The following is a 13,661-nucleotide window of genomic DNA, read 5'->3' as shown; positions in this document are numbered from 1 at the left end:
TTCACCCAAAAAGAAATCTCCAGACATTTGAGGTGCCAAAGTGAAACACCAAAATGAGATTGTGTAGATGTTCAAAATAAGATCAGGTGAGCTGTTCTGGTCTTTGCTGGGTTCATTGGTCTTCTCTCCCCCTTGGAGAAGGGCAGATGTCCTGCTGAACTACTTAGTCTTAACTCCCCACGCCTCTCACTGGACTATGGTAGGCTCTTTGAACATGGCTTCTTCTTGATTGGGAGTAACGAAGAGGGAAGTAAGTAAGTGATAGTAGTCTTCCATGTGCTAAACCCTCCTAACCACAAAATGAGGGTTAGCCATTTTCTAAACAATTCTAAAATAGTCTATGTAGGAAATTAAGTAAAAATGAACAGATTTAGGAAGAGTTAATGACCATCTCTGTGAGATATTTCTGTTCTAGATTTCTTTCAGGGCAAACAGTTTACATTATATCATCATATTCCGTTTTAGTACTTCCATTGCTTTTGTTATATGGTAGGTTGGTGGCTATTGCAGAGTCTCTTTACAATGCTTGACTACTCAAGAAAGTAATGGAGTCTGTTATGATAGCAGTTTGCCTCGTACTTCAAAGTTTTCTGGCAGGTGTTTCACTACATGAATTTCCTTCATGAGGGAGAAAGACTTAGATGACATATTACCAATCTCAACCAAATGCTTTGTTTTAGTTTTAGTGACTAGCTTGTCTCTTCAAAGAAGTGATGTGGTTAGTACAAGAATATGATTTCAAGGGAAACAAAAATATGGCATTCGTGATGAAAGATATATCAGTGCGGTTGCAGATTAAGAACCACCTTCTATAGATCACAATCTTCTTTTGCCTATGGATAAAACTTAAGTGAAAATGCTATGGTCACAATTATAGAAGTTTCACTTTCAGCTGCATGTTTAAAGTTGAATAGAAAAAATACAGTACATTTCCTCAAGTATTTGTCTCAGAGAAGATTCAGTTTTGCAGTTATGGCACAGGGTCTAGGATTAGTGTGGGCCTTCAAAATGGAGGAGAGTTTGGTACTTCCTGAGCTGCATTTGCAGTGGATTTGGTAGTCTCTTCCAACAGGTAAGCCCATTGAAGTCCGAAGCAATACTTACTCATATTTGTAATTAATTTTGTTTTAGTGTTGTATTGCTATAACACATTGAAGAAGTTACAGCCTTTTCCTTTCAGTATTGGTGTGGTGCTGGTTTAGCTAAATAGGCAAAAGGAGAAAGTGTGGAATCTTGCTGGTGCCATAGCGTTGGCATATTAGTCACACTCTTGGAAAATTGTCATCTCTGAATAATTTAATATTAATACAGATTTAAGCATATTTTTGAAAACATGCTTAACATTAAAACAATTTTATTTAATGTTGCTTAGAATTATTAATGTCATACATTAGTATTGCAGTATTATATACATTTTTTCCAGTAGTTCCTAGATCTGGAAAATGTTGAAATGTCCATCTTAATGCAAGGTTAAAAAAAATGAATACCCTCAAAAATGCAAGAATCTCTTTCATATTTAGGCTATGTACTCTTCAGAATGGCAGAAAAAATACCCTAGAATGCTCCTTATAGCATCTAACGCTCATTAAAATTTATAAAATAGATTCATTCTCTTTTCAATAGAAACTAAAATGTGTGAAAACCTACTTTGTATAAAGTCTACTCTTACATATAATTCTTACAGCAGACAAACTTCCAGTTAATGTTGTGGAAATTGTAATAAAAAAAGATTTCATTTGTATCTTTTAATATTTTTGGTAGAAAATTGAATTAGGTCAAAAATACAAATAACCCCCAGCACTATGCACAGTTCCCCTATGCACAGTGCTAGGGGAACAAGTTTTCATTGTGTTCCAAAGATGCATGTTACTTTTTATATAAAAAATACTTGAGGCATTTTTGATCCAAACGTCAGAAGCTGAACATGTCAGAAAAATGCATGTCCATACACAAGGTCAGACCTTCTCCAATAAAGTATTGTTTCTTTGTCCTGGATGTAAATCATAAATAATACGTTTTGGATCATATTTATTGGTATATAATATCAATTACTTTCCCAAATCTTCACCTTGCTAGCCCAGGTGCGTCTTTGATGGGACTGGTAGCAGTGGAGACATCTGCTGGGCCCGTGGCAGGGTAGCAGGGGGGCATAAATCTCATCTGGGAGCAGCTGAGGCAGTGTTCCATATGCCCCCTCTTCTTTCCTTTCTCTTTCCTCCTCAGGTAGGGGTGCCTTTCGACCCTTCTTTTCTCCTGCGCAGGGGATGGGGATGGGAGAAGGGAGTCACATGCTACATCAAGGACCAGGACTCCAGTGCCTGCCCCCCCCCCCCGCTGCTGTGTACTCCTTGTTTCATCCTCACCCTTCACCTAGTTGCTGGATCTCTGGTGGTGCTGGTTCTGGCAATCGGAAAGGATTTTTCCCACATGGCAAAACTGGCAAACTGCTGCGTTGTTTTTTTTTCACCTTCTACCCAGCATCCAAGAGGCCTGGCTTGAGGGTTTAAATTAAAATTGTTACTACTTTGGAAGGTGGAAGTGCAGTTGGTGGGTAACCCAAGTGGCTGCCTGGATGTTGTTTCTGGGCACAGTATTTCATGATGAGGGGATGTGCCTCTAGGTCTCACACAACTTGTGGTTACCCTAATCTTAGATCTCTTACCTCCTGCATGGAGGAAGGGAGCCAGATAAGAATCTGTCTTCGAGTCAGGGTCCCTGGGCAGGCCTGAGGGTGTAGAGGGGACATAGTCTTCACACCCATCCTCAGGTTTATAGTACATAAGGGCTGCTGGTGCCATCAAGAATTGCATTGTAACAACAATGCAGGGAGTGGGAATAGTTCTAAATAAAGCAGAAACCCCATCTGAAGCTAATCAGACTGAAAGATGTCCTTAAGTGCTTTGCTGAATCAGGCCGATAAGGAGTGCATTATGGGTATGTCTTCACCGCAGACTTGTCTCGAAATACCTACACTCTGTAACTCCTTTCAAGTTAAGTGAGAGTATTCAAACTGTGCAATAATATTCAAGCTGCTCTGTCTACACTGGTGCTGCACTCATTTGTGTATGGCACTAAGGACTCTGAGAGCATATCCTGTGGTTCTCTGTGCTGCCGTAAGCTAAGCCACTCTATGATTTGTTTTCCCAGTAAACTGTGGGGGACAACTCATGTGTTCTTTCTGAGCAAATGTGGGGAATTGTGAAAAGGCATTGGAGAACATGTTAGCAGCTGATGAGCTGTGTTAACTGGAACTTAAGCCTATACACCTTGAGTTAATAGCTAACTTTAGTTAATAGCACAACCACTCTGGAGTTAAGGGTTTTGTACATGGACAGGACTTGAATTAGGAGCAATGCCTGAGTTATAACTTAAGCTGCCTTTGGTATAACATCTGGGGTGTATAATGTCACTTCCCTGGGCCATTAATAGTACATCACATACTGAGTCAACAACAAACAATTGTCTAATATAATAGCTTAAAACTGAGGGTTTGTAAGTAGTCAGTGATTGCAGACACATGTTGGTACAATGATGGCCATAGATTATACTGGATATGTTATATGCTAATATGAAAACACAAAATATATATTAAAACAATTGTGTGCAGAAAAGTGATAATGGGAGATTAGGGAACTAGAAAGAGGAAATTATTGAAGCTAGCTTCAGCATTGCTGATTTTCGCCTCATGTGTACTTAACTGTTTATCAGCTAAATTGGACAGTGACGTGCTCACTTTACTTGAAGTGCAGGGTTTAGGAAGAAATGAACATATACAACAGTTCTGACAGCTACTGCATAGGTAAGGCTGCAGCGAGAACTGACTGAAAACTTTTTCTTTAATTTTTTTGGATGGAAGCTGTCTTTTTGATCTAAACAAATATTGTGACTAGGTTTTTTAATTTTTCATATGTTCTTTTCAATATTTTTGAAAAACTAAACAAAAAATGTTGTTTCATTTTGGTTGGGAAAAAAAACAATATATTTTACTTTTTTTTTTCTCAACCGGGAAAAGGCAGAAGGAAGTATAAAGATGTGAGACAGTGGGGGTAGGGGATTTTAAAAAAATCACAGAAAATTTTGAAAGAAAATGTTTCTTTCATGTGAAGATTTTCATGTGAAAATTTGCATGGAATATACTTAGCTTTTTTTGGCCAGCTCTAGTTTCAAGTGTGTTTCCACAATTAACCAATTTTTGTCCCTCTTTTAAAATACTGAACACAAGCAATAGCAATAGACAGTCATTATGTCTGGAGCCAAGGTATTATTTTTCATCATAATTTGAAATGAAACAGACAAAAGTTGCAAAATTATGATATCCTAAAATAGAACTGAGTCCAAAAAATCCATTTTTTTTTGCCATTTTGTAGAAATAAAGCGGAAAGAAGGAAAGTGAGACAACTTATTTTGCAAGCTGAGAGCAAGTAATTGAAGAATGGAAAAAAATAAATTCTAATAGCATTTCTCTGGAAAGATCTTTGTGTAAGATAATATTGAATCGAACTATCACAAGTTCTTTCATTTGCATATATCTATGCAAATTGTGGGCAGAAGATGCAAGTTTGCTTCAGCAGGTCATTTTTTGTACCCTATTTCTTATTTTCACTAATGTTTATGGGACTCATTTACACTACTACTTTATATTACCAAAGCAAGCCTATAAATGCTTCTGTATTCTGTGAGTAAAGCCTTATTTTCATGTACTCTTTGGCCCTTCTTAGCCGCCAGTATATAGTAAGTAGCTTTATATACATGCACAGTGTGGTGTTTTTGGAAAATTCATAAGGTTTGAATATATTAATCTAGCTGGAAAACATTCTAAGTAAATAAATAAAGGTATGTCACATTTGGGACTTTTCAAAGCATGCTGTACACCTGCAGATTGCACAGATGAACTCACTTAGTACTTCAAAGGTCATATTTAATTCAATAGACTTTATGCAGCACCAAATACAATGTCAGCACATGTTTCATTGTCTTATTCAAATTAAGATTCACAGTGTAGCATGGTAAGCATAATCGTGGTCAGACTCAGAATATATTTGTGGTAAAATGTAGATAAGGTCTAGGTTTGCCTCCGCCTCCCATCTCAATTTTCATAGGATAGTCCCTGTTTTAATGGATTTTCTTTGTATTCTGCAGGACAATGAAAGTATCACAAAATATCTTTGGGCTGATGCAATACAATGACCACAAACAAAACAAAACATGATCTTTTAACACAACACTCTTGCTATGTGATAATTTTTTTCATGGTGGGCAAACTTTCAAAGGAAGCAATGGGTGTTCTGGGAAGTGGCGCAGGCAACAGGAATGTGCTGGCCGCCACTTCCCGCAGCTCCCATTGGCTGGGAACAGCAAACCGCGACCACTGGGAGCTCTGAGGGGCCATGCCTGCAGATGGTCAATGTAAACAAAATGTCTCACGGCCCACCAGCAGATTACCCCAATTGGCCGCGTGCCGAAGGTTGTGACCCCTGGTATAGACATATATATATGTATATATATATATATATGACTGTAAGCTCCATTTCAAATTTGACTTCTTTGTTGTTCTTTATCTCTGTGTTGGGCTGGAATTGCAAGGAGTAGTGGTATAGGGCTAAAAATACATGGTATCTAAACTGGATGATCCTACATTAAAATAAAAATACCCTGGTAAAATGCTGGCTTTTTCCCAGGAGAACTGGTTTGCCAGGGAATAAGTTGGCTGACAATTAAATCACTTGGTAGGTGTCCGTGATCACCTGAGCAGGCTGATCAGGGAGTCACATCACAGAGTAGACTGGAAGGTTACAAATGGCATCTTTAGACATTTCCACCAGCTCAAAACGAGGAAAGCTTCTGCAGGAACCTGATGAGGAGCGGGGGAAACCATGCCTACTTGAACACAGATGGATCCGAAGGAAAGGGTGAGCTAGAGTGAACAGCACTGAGTTCAGGGTGTTGATTGTTTTCTGAATTATCTGTGCTCTCTTGCATTTTATCTGTTAGGTAAAGAAAAATTAATTTTTTGCTAATCCTGAGCATATTTGCTTCTGCTATCATTCCTCTCTGAAGAGGTAATCTGTAAACCGAAAAGCTCAGACCTTTGGTGTGCAAGAGCCATTGGGGGAGATGGCACTAGTTTCAAGGCCTAGGCAATTGGACTGTGGGGTACTCCTATCTTCGCTACAATCACACTTTCATTTGTAGTGTAGGTATACTCATACAATGGCTGAGTCATGATCTGGGCTGCCATTAACTCCCTGCCATTTGAGTGCTCTACATGTTCCCTTGGAAGGTCTACAAAATATAAAGTGAAAGTTTGTGTGGCAAGGAGCAATATTAACTTCTGCTGCCTCTTGTGTCTGTACTCTTGCCAGGAGGGACTTCTGTAGGCTTGTGAAGAGAAGCAGAACATGCCATAGCTCAGAGGGAGAAGAGTACTCTTGTAGTTAGGGCACAAGACTGGAACAAGGAGACAATTCTTTTCACAGCTCTGTTGTTCTCTGTAAGGCTGGGTAAGTCACCTGATCTTTCCATGACTCGATTTCCTAAACTGTACAACTCAGATAATAATACAACCAAAAATATCTATTTATTTTATTTTAGTTTCATAATTTAAACATGACATGAGAAGAGAGGTAATCATTTAGATAGCCTAGTACCAAACTTTTAGCCAATCCACATCTATGCATATTTGCTGGTTTAGAATAATCCCACTGGAAGAGAAGGGCAGTGGCTGCTTTTGGCTGCAGTAGCTGTGCAGAGGGATGATCAGAAGTTCCCTGGAGAATTCTATCCTCCAAAACCCATGCTTAGAAAGCTCATTCACTTTGGATTTTGGGAGATATGGTTGCGGGAAGTTCACCTGTTAGTCACATCATAATTATTTTCTTAGCCTTTCCTACCCTTTTTCGGCTTCTTCAGTGAATTTGGCATATTAATGCTTACTATGCACAGCCCTCCCTTGAAAACTTTCCAAGTTAGTTGTTCTATAAAATTTAGTTGCAAAGTTTGGGTTGAAATTTCAGAGATAGTTAGTTAAAAATAAATAATAAAATCAGGGTGAGAAGAGCGAGACCGTTTTAATATTGCAAAATATCTACAAAGCATGCCAAAACTAAATATTAATTAAATAGTGCAAGGTACCTGCTAAGAATTACAGGACAATTGGATGTTGAAAAGAAACTTGGTTGAAGGTTATATTTAATTAAGAGTATCCAGATGGTGTTACTGAGGTGTTATTTTTATTCATCACAAACTGTCTAACTAATGACTCAGTTTCACTTGTAACACAATCTACCATAGTATTGTCAAATCACTTCTTATTAGTTGCATCAAAATAAGCAGGACTTGTTAACTACTGTGTCCAGGAGGGAAATGAATAAATGAATGCATGAAGTTCTGAAAAACATTTCACTGTGCAGACGGATGTGGCTATAATGGGAACAATGCTTGTAAACAGGTAGATAGTGTGTATTTTTTTAAAAATTTGAACAAGTTTCTTCTTTAGAGGAAATTAATCACCCTAAGTAAAATTTAAATGGTAAACTTTCACCAATATTACTTAATACAGTGTTTACTGTAAAAGGAAAATATCAAATATGTCATTTTTATCTTTAATACCAGCAAAAATATGCTTTGGATATATATATATATATATATACAATTTGTACTGCAGTGGCACTCCATAAGAGGAGACAGTCCCCATAACAAAGGATTTACTTTCTAAATGCACAAAACTAGATTCCCAAAGGAAACACTCATAAATGCACCAAGTTATTGTAAAAAAAAAAAATTCAAAATGATACAATTTTGATTGTCAGCATATGAGGGTCGAGGCTTCAAATCTCGTTTTGACCATTAGATGAAAAGATATGTTATAGCTCAACTAGAAGCTATGAGCTTGATGCAGGAATCATGTTGTAAAATTCTAGGCCCTGTGTTATTCAGAAGGTTAGACCAGAGGATCACAATGGTTCCTTATGGTCTTGAAATGTATGAATCTGAGAAATATCCATTAACTCCCTAATCCTTTTGCATGTGGTTAACTTTAAGCACATAATAGTCCCAATGAATTAAATGAGGGACTAGTCCCAACAGATTAAAAGTGATGCTTAAAGTTAAACCCTTACATGGAAGCTGGTCCATGGTGGTATGTACCTAAATAACCATTTTAGACTCCTGGGTATTGATTTAAAAATCCAACTCAGCGCTTTCGCCTAATTTGAAGGCCACTGAAGATAATGGAATATTTCTATTGACTTAGCTCAGGCCCTGTAGCAGGGTGCTGTTGCAAAGGCACCTAATTAGCCCCTGCTCAGCCAGCCCCAATCAGGGGAAATACACTGGGGCTGGGGAGAAGTCTGGTGCCTGGCCTTTAGAACTGGCTGCATCGGTGAGCCTGAGGGTTCAAGGGCTATAAAGGCTGGCTGGCAGCCAGAAGACAGGGGCATGGCCAGGGGAAGGTCAGTCTCCAGGCTGAGGGCAGACTCTGTGTGGAAGAAGAGACTGTAAGGCCTGCTCTGTATATAGTATATCACTGGTGGTGGGAGAATGTGTGTAAATAAAGCCACGGGTGCTGCAGAAGGAGAAGCCTCTCTGTGTTTTATTGGGGCAGCCAGTGGGCGCCAGGAAGAGGGGCGGGCAGAGGACTTGTTACAGGCCCTTATAGTAGATATTTAAGCAGTCTTTTAGATGCCTAACTTTAGGAACCCACATTGGAAAACTGCACCCAGTATTCCCTCAATATTTTTTGAAAGAATACTTATGATCTTGAATTCCAGTGTTTTTCACAAAACTGTATCGGTAACAAAAACCCTATTTTAAAAGAACTTTATTTAGACTGCACACTCAAGAACTTGAAAGATAGAAAATACCAGATTTACTGATCCTTCACAACCTTAATTCTGGTTAGGTGAGGTCATTGAGTTAGGTGAGGTGCTTCATCTCCCTCCTAGTGAGGTCATTGAGTTAGGTGAGGTGAAAAAATAGCATGTGATCATATATCTAAAGATTGTATCCTAATACATACAAACAAAGCTGTTGAATTAAAGTTGCACTGGTAACTGTAAATCTGGCACTTCCTAACTTTTGCATGATTGACTTTTCAATATAAATAACATTATTTTAATGGAATTTTTAATGTGATTTCTTAATTTTTTTAAAGGAAAATAAGGTAAAAACAAATTCTATTATATGGAACTGAAAGAACCCCCTTTCCCTGCATTTTCAGTAGCATTTGACTTGACTAAGGTTAAGTCATTTTTTAAAAGGGCACTTGGGCTCTTTAGGCATTTATCCCTTCTCTTTACATATCATTTGAAGAATGGTTCTAATTTAAAATTCCTATTATTTTCTCCCTTTTAAAATAGTTGCTGTAACAATATTGCAATGCCACATACCCAGTACAATGGGTCATACTGCCACCATATATGAAGTACTGAAACTAATACGGAGATTGTTTATCAACTTGTTGTAGTAACTAAGGACCCAAAGTTATCAATTATTACTATTTAAGAAATGACTAGGCATCAAGGCCTTTTAGAAGGGTTGTACAGAGGGTGTAAGCCAAAAGCCTAATGGGGAGAAATTGTCTCCAGTAAACTGTATTCCATTTTGCTTATTTTGTTAGCTTTGAATTAGTAAGAAGAAATTGTTGTGGTTTTAGTCTTTGCATTATGTGTTAATGATTGTTTTAGAAGGATAGAAGTGTTATGGCTGTAATTCTTGCTTTTGAAATTATTTACTGTTTTGTGTGTGAGAGAAGAATGTATGGCATGTTAACAGAGAAGAGACAGGAGGTGCCAGTACTGATGGGCCGGATGGTTGAGAGGGGAGTGGAGAAGTCGAGAGGCACCAACCTTATTATCAGAATCATTCGGATGGAAAATTGATGACCCTAAAGCAAAGATATACGCCCCAAGGACTAGATAAACAGTGGAGCCAGAGGAATGAGATAAGAAACATCTGTGGACACTCCCAGTAATAACCCAAAATACCTCGTGATTAACAGGTCCTGTGTTACTCAGCAAGGTCCATAGACTTGTATGGGAACTTATTACTATAAAAGAAGGATGTATTGCCATGGGACTTTGGGTTCGTGCTGCATCAACATCGGCGCTTCGGACACATCCAACAGAGGCCCAGCTTCAGCTCCTTTCCTCCCTCGTGTGCAGTTTCATCTGGCCACTGGAACTGACAGAGTAACACTAAGAACTGGTAACTATAAGATCGAGCTGCATAACTTTGGTGTGTGTGTGTGTGTGTGAATGAATGGAAGCATGTGCTGATTTTAATGCTTCAACTGCACTCTCAATAAACACGGCGTATTGCCTTATCCCCTTGAAAAAGATTGTGTGTGCTTCTTATAAGCATAACATTTTGTGTGCTTCTTATAAGCATCAAAAGGGGTAAGAGAATAAAAACCTGAGGCTTAATGGCGAGATTTTTTCAATAGTCTGAGGAAAGTCAGAGTTGCGGCAGCCTTTCTCAGGAGAGTACCCTGTGGAAGCTAAAGAGACTTCCCTTTTTTCCCTATCTGTGAATGAGTGAGTGGATTAAAATTAAATTAATATCAAACATTAAGATATGATATGATATGCCAGATACAGTAGTAAAATAGGGAGCTTGATGGTATGTAATAGTATGATTCAAATGTGTATATAAAGGAAGTCAACTATAAGTGATACAGCTTTGGGCAACATATTGTAACCTGTAATGTCAGGTTTTACCTCATAGGCAATCCTGTTAGGAATAAAACGGGTTGTGTTTATATTGATTTCTTTCAGTTTAAGTGATAAAGCAAAGAAGTAAAGCTAATTTTTGCTATCAAGCATGCTTATACTGTCAGGTTAGTGAAATACACCTATGCTGAAAGAGGCAGTAAATAAAAGGACCTAAAACCAAATAGTGTTTGTGTAGGGATACTTGCACATGGAATGGTATAATCAGAAATGTAACTGTTTGGTTAATAATGTGTATAATCAGCTCAGCTACACATACCAAGGTCCATCCAGTGTTGTTAAAATATGGGGAACAGAAATGGAAAATGCATTTAGCTGTTCTGGCCTCCTGGAGAACAACTAGACATTTCAGCAGCTAACAGAGTACTGCTGGAGAAACTTCAGCAAAGCTGGCCATGGGATGCACTGCAAAGGGAACAATGGAAAGCGATTTGCAGAGGTTAGTTGCTGACTAGAGCAAACCAGCTAGTGTTCAAAGCATGTGCCAACAGCTATGGCAAAACCTAGCTTGTCTTAAAAAAGCTGGTGTGACAAGATGTGTTACATGAAGAGACTGCAAAATTCCAACCCCAGTTGCAAGAGTTCAGAAAGATGATGTTTTGTTCCCTGACTGGATGGTGAGAGAGGACACTCTCAATTTGGTTGGACATTTTGATTTTTTGGCATCAGTAAGCGATACCATCTGATTGGTCCATGGCGGCCTCTCCGAGGAGAGGAACCATGTAGGGACTCCCCACAGAATCAAGCAAAAATGGCCTTTCTCCTTCAGCACATCCATTCTCCAAAGCCAAAAACACCTGGAAGAGAGAAGACTGAGGTCCTGGGCTGGACACTTTGGAGTGCTTATGGGAGTCCTCAAGTACCTATCTCAGATAGGCACCTTTAATTGTCTCTTTCTTTGTTCGAGAAATTTGGGTTGCTGCTAGTGTACCAAGAAACGACTATAGTCATGTCTGTCCTTCAGTTCATCTGTGTGCAGTGTCAACTCCTGCTGTGAATAGCAAGTGAGCTGAAAGCTGACATCTGGAGATCTGGTGATGAGAAACACAGACTTTTTCTTGGGTGATGACTAAAATCCATCAGCCGACCTCTTCCTGAAACTGGGTATCCAGTTAGTAAGGAAGTGTACATGCTTGTTTATGTGATTTAAAGATTATCAGAGTTACAGTGTGTGTCCTTGTTTTGTAACAGGATCCAATCGAGTTTGTGTAAAATAGCTTTAAAACTGAACAATTAATTTGATGTTAACTAAGATTGTAGAACATTGTGGAGTTCTCTATGATAATTAATGGTTTCATACTGCTTTTCAAGTTCTAAGTGTATATAGACATAAAATGAGACCAAGTGTGCAAGCTTCTGTACTGCACTCTTTTTGTACAGTCTGCCATAAATGTAAGTGCGTGTTAAATAGTTAAGAGTGTTAGTTAAATCCTGGTGCTAATATAATTAATTGGGAAATAACTGTAAAACTTTGACTACTAATATAGATCCTTTGGACAGGAGATCTTGGTGAATTAACATGTATGTAATTGATCAAAATGTCTTGTGATCTAGCTTTGAATTATTTTCCCTCTGTTGTGTTAGCAACACTGCTGTTAGCAACACAGTAACACCTGATGACACAAATGAAGTCTTCTTTTGATGTATTGCTAATCAAAACTCCTCTAAACAAGATATACACAATCTCTATCTTGGGAAGAGATAAGTGTTTTCTATTGTCATTCTATGATTTGATTCTGAAAACCAGGTATCAACAATTTTTCTAATTAATATGAGCCAAATTAGAGTGCCCTCTCTCATGATCCAGACAGGGAACAAGTAGTTCACTACTGTTTTTTAATTCTTGTAACCTATACTATTAGTTGCTGCTGTTAAGGGTAATTAAACTCTATAAAACTAAATGCAACTTTCAAGTCCTTTTCTTTAGTTAAGCAATCAAAACTAAAAGAACCCTAAGAGAGGGGTATGGGTAATTAGTTAAGCAGTTGTGTGACTGAAGTTTGTATTATACCTTATCTTTCTTATGCTATACAAACAGTTCTCAAAACTGGATCAAATTAGAGCATTTGCTTATTATTGCTCTAGACTGCCTGCTTTTTTTAGCTGACATATGGCTACCTTTCAGTTCTCTTAATTTTCAGTGTGGTGGGACACAGTCATTGAAGGTGAAATGTGGCATGTGTCACAATTATACCCTTGAGATCCAACAGATGTTCCAACAACAATACTTCATATCTTTTGTGTTTTTCCTTTAATGCCTCGATTTAGTCATAGAATCGTAGGGTTAGAAGGGACCGCCAGGGTCATCTAATCTAACTCCCGGCCAAGATGCAAGATTTGTTGTATCTAAACCATCCAAGAAAGATGGCTATCCAGCTTTTTGCTCAGACTGAAGTGTGCATAAAAAAACTGAGCCTTAAACTTTATCTTCAATTTACTGTAATTTAAGAAAATGGACATGCTAAAAAAAGCAGAAATGATGTATCAATAAAAATAGAGTAATTATTTATTTCCACACCAAGAATTAAAGTTTTAAAAGTGAAATGGAGCCAGACTTTCAGAAGACTTCAGCTCCTACTGCGGTATCTATATAGGAACTGAATTCTTTCAAAAATCCAGTCACTTACTTAGGTGCATAAATAGGAACTGTATATTCCCTAAATGTATGGGAAATCACATGTGGCATCCTAAAGACAAAAGGAGTATTAGTGAAATATTTCCCCCATGAATAGATATTTTATATCTTTTGGCCTCTTAAAAATATTGCTAGATAAAACCCAAAACCTTTCAAAACTTCCTCCCCATTGTTATTTTACACTAAAATGAAGAACTGTGAAATTTTTAGGGTAGTGATAAACGGTGTCAGTAAGAAAGAACCATCTGTGAATAAAATGCTCCAACTTGTTAGCTGGCCATTCCATGTCACTTTCTAAC

General features: G+C 38.1%; 1 long non-coding RNA gene across 1 annotated transcript; it reads left to right on the top strand.

Annotated features, from left to right (window-relative positions):
* Positions 1–8,440: 8,440 nt before the first annotated feature.
* Positions 8,441–12,652, top strand: LOC120394196. The gene is made up of 3 exons (XR_005592207.1): positions 8,441–8,495; positions 9,752–10,203; positions 11,497–12,652. It is a non-coding gene; the product is annotated as an uncharacterized LOC120394196 (long non-coding RNA).
* Positions 12,653–13,661: the final 1,009 nt, after the last annotated feature.

Source organism: Mauremys reevesii, linkage group 1, assembly GCF_016161935.1.
Source record: "Mauremys reevesii isolate NIE-2019 linkage group 1, ASM1616193v1, whole genome shotgun sequence".
Lineage (NCBI taxonomy): Eukaryota > Metazoa > Chordata > Testudines > Geoemydidae > Mauremys > Mauremys reevesii.
This window is presented reverse-complemented; position numbering and strand designations above follow the sequence as displayed.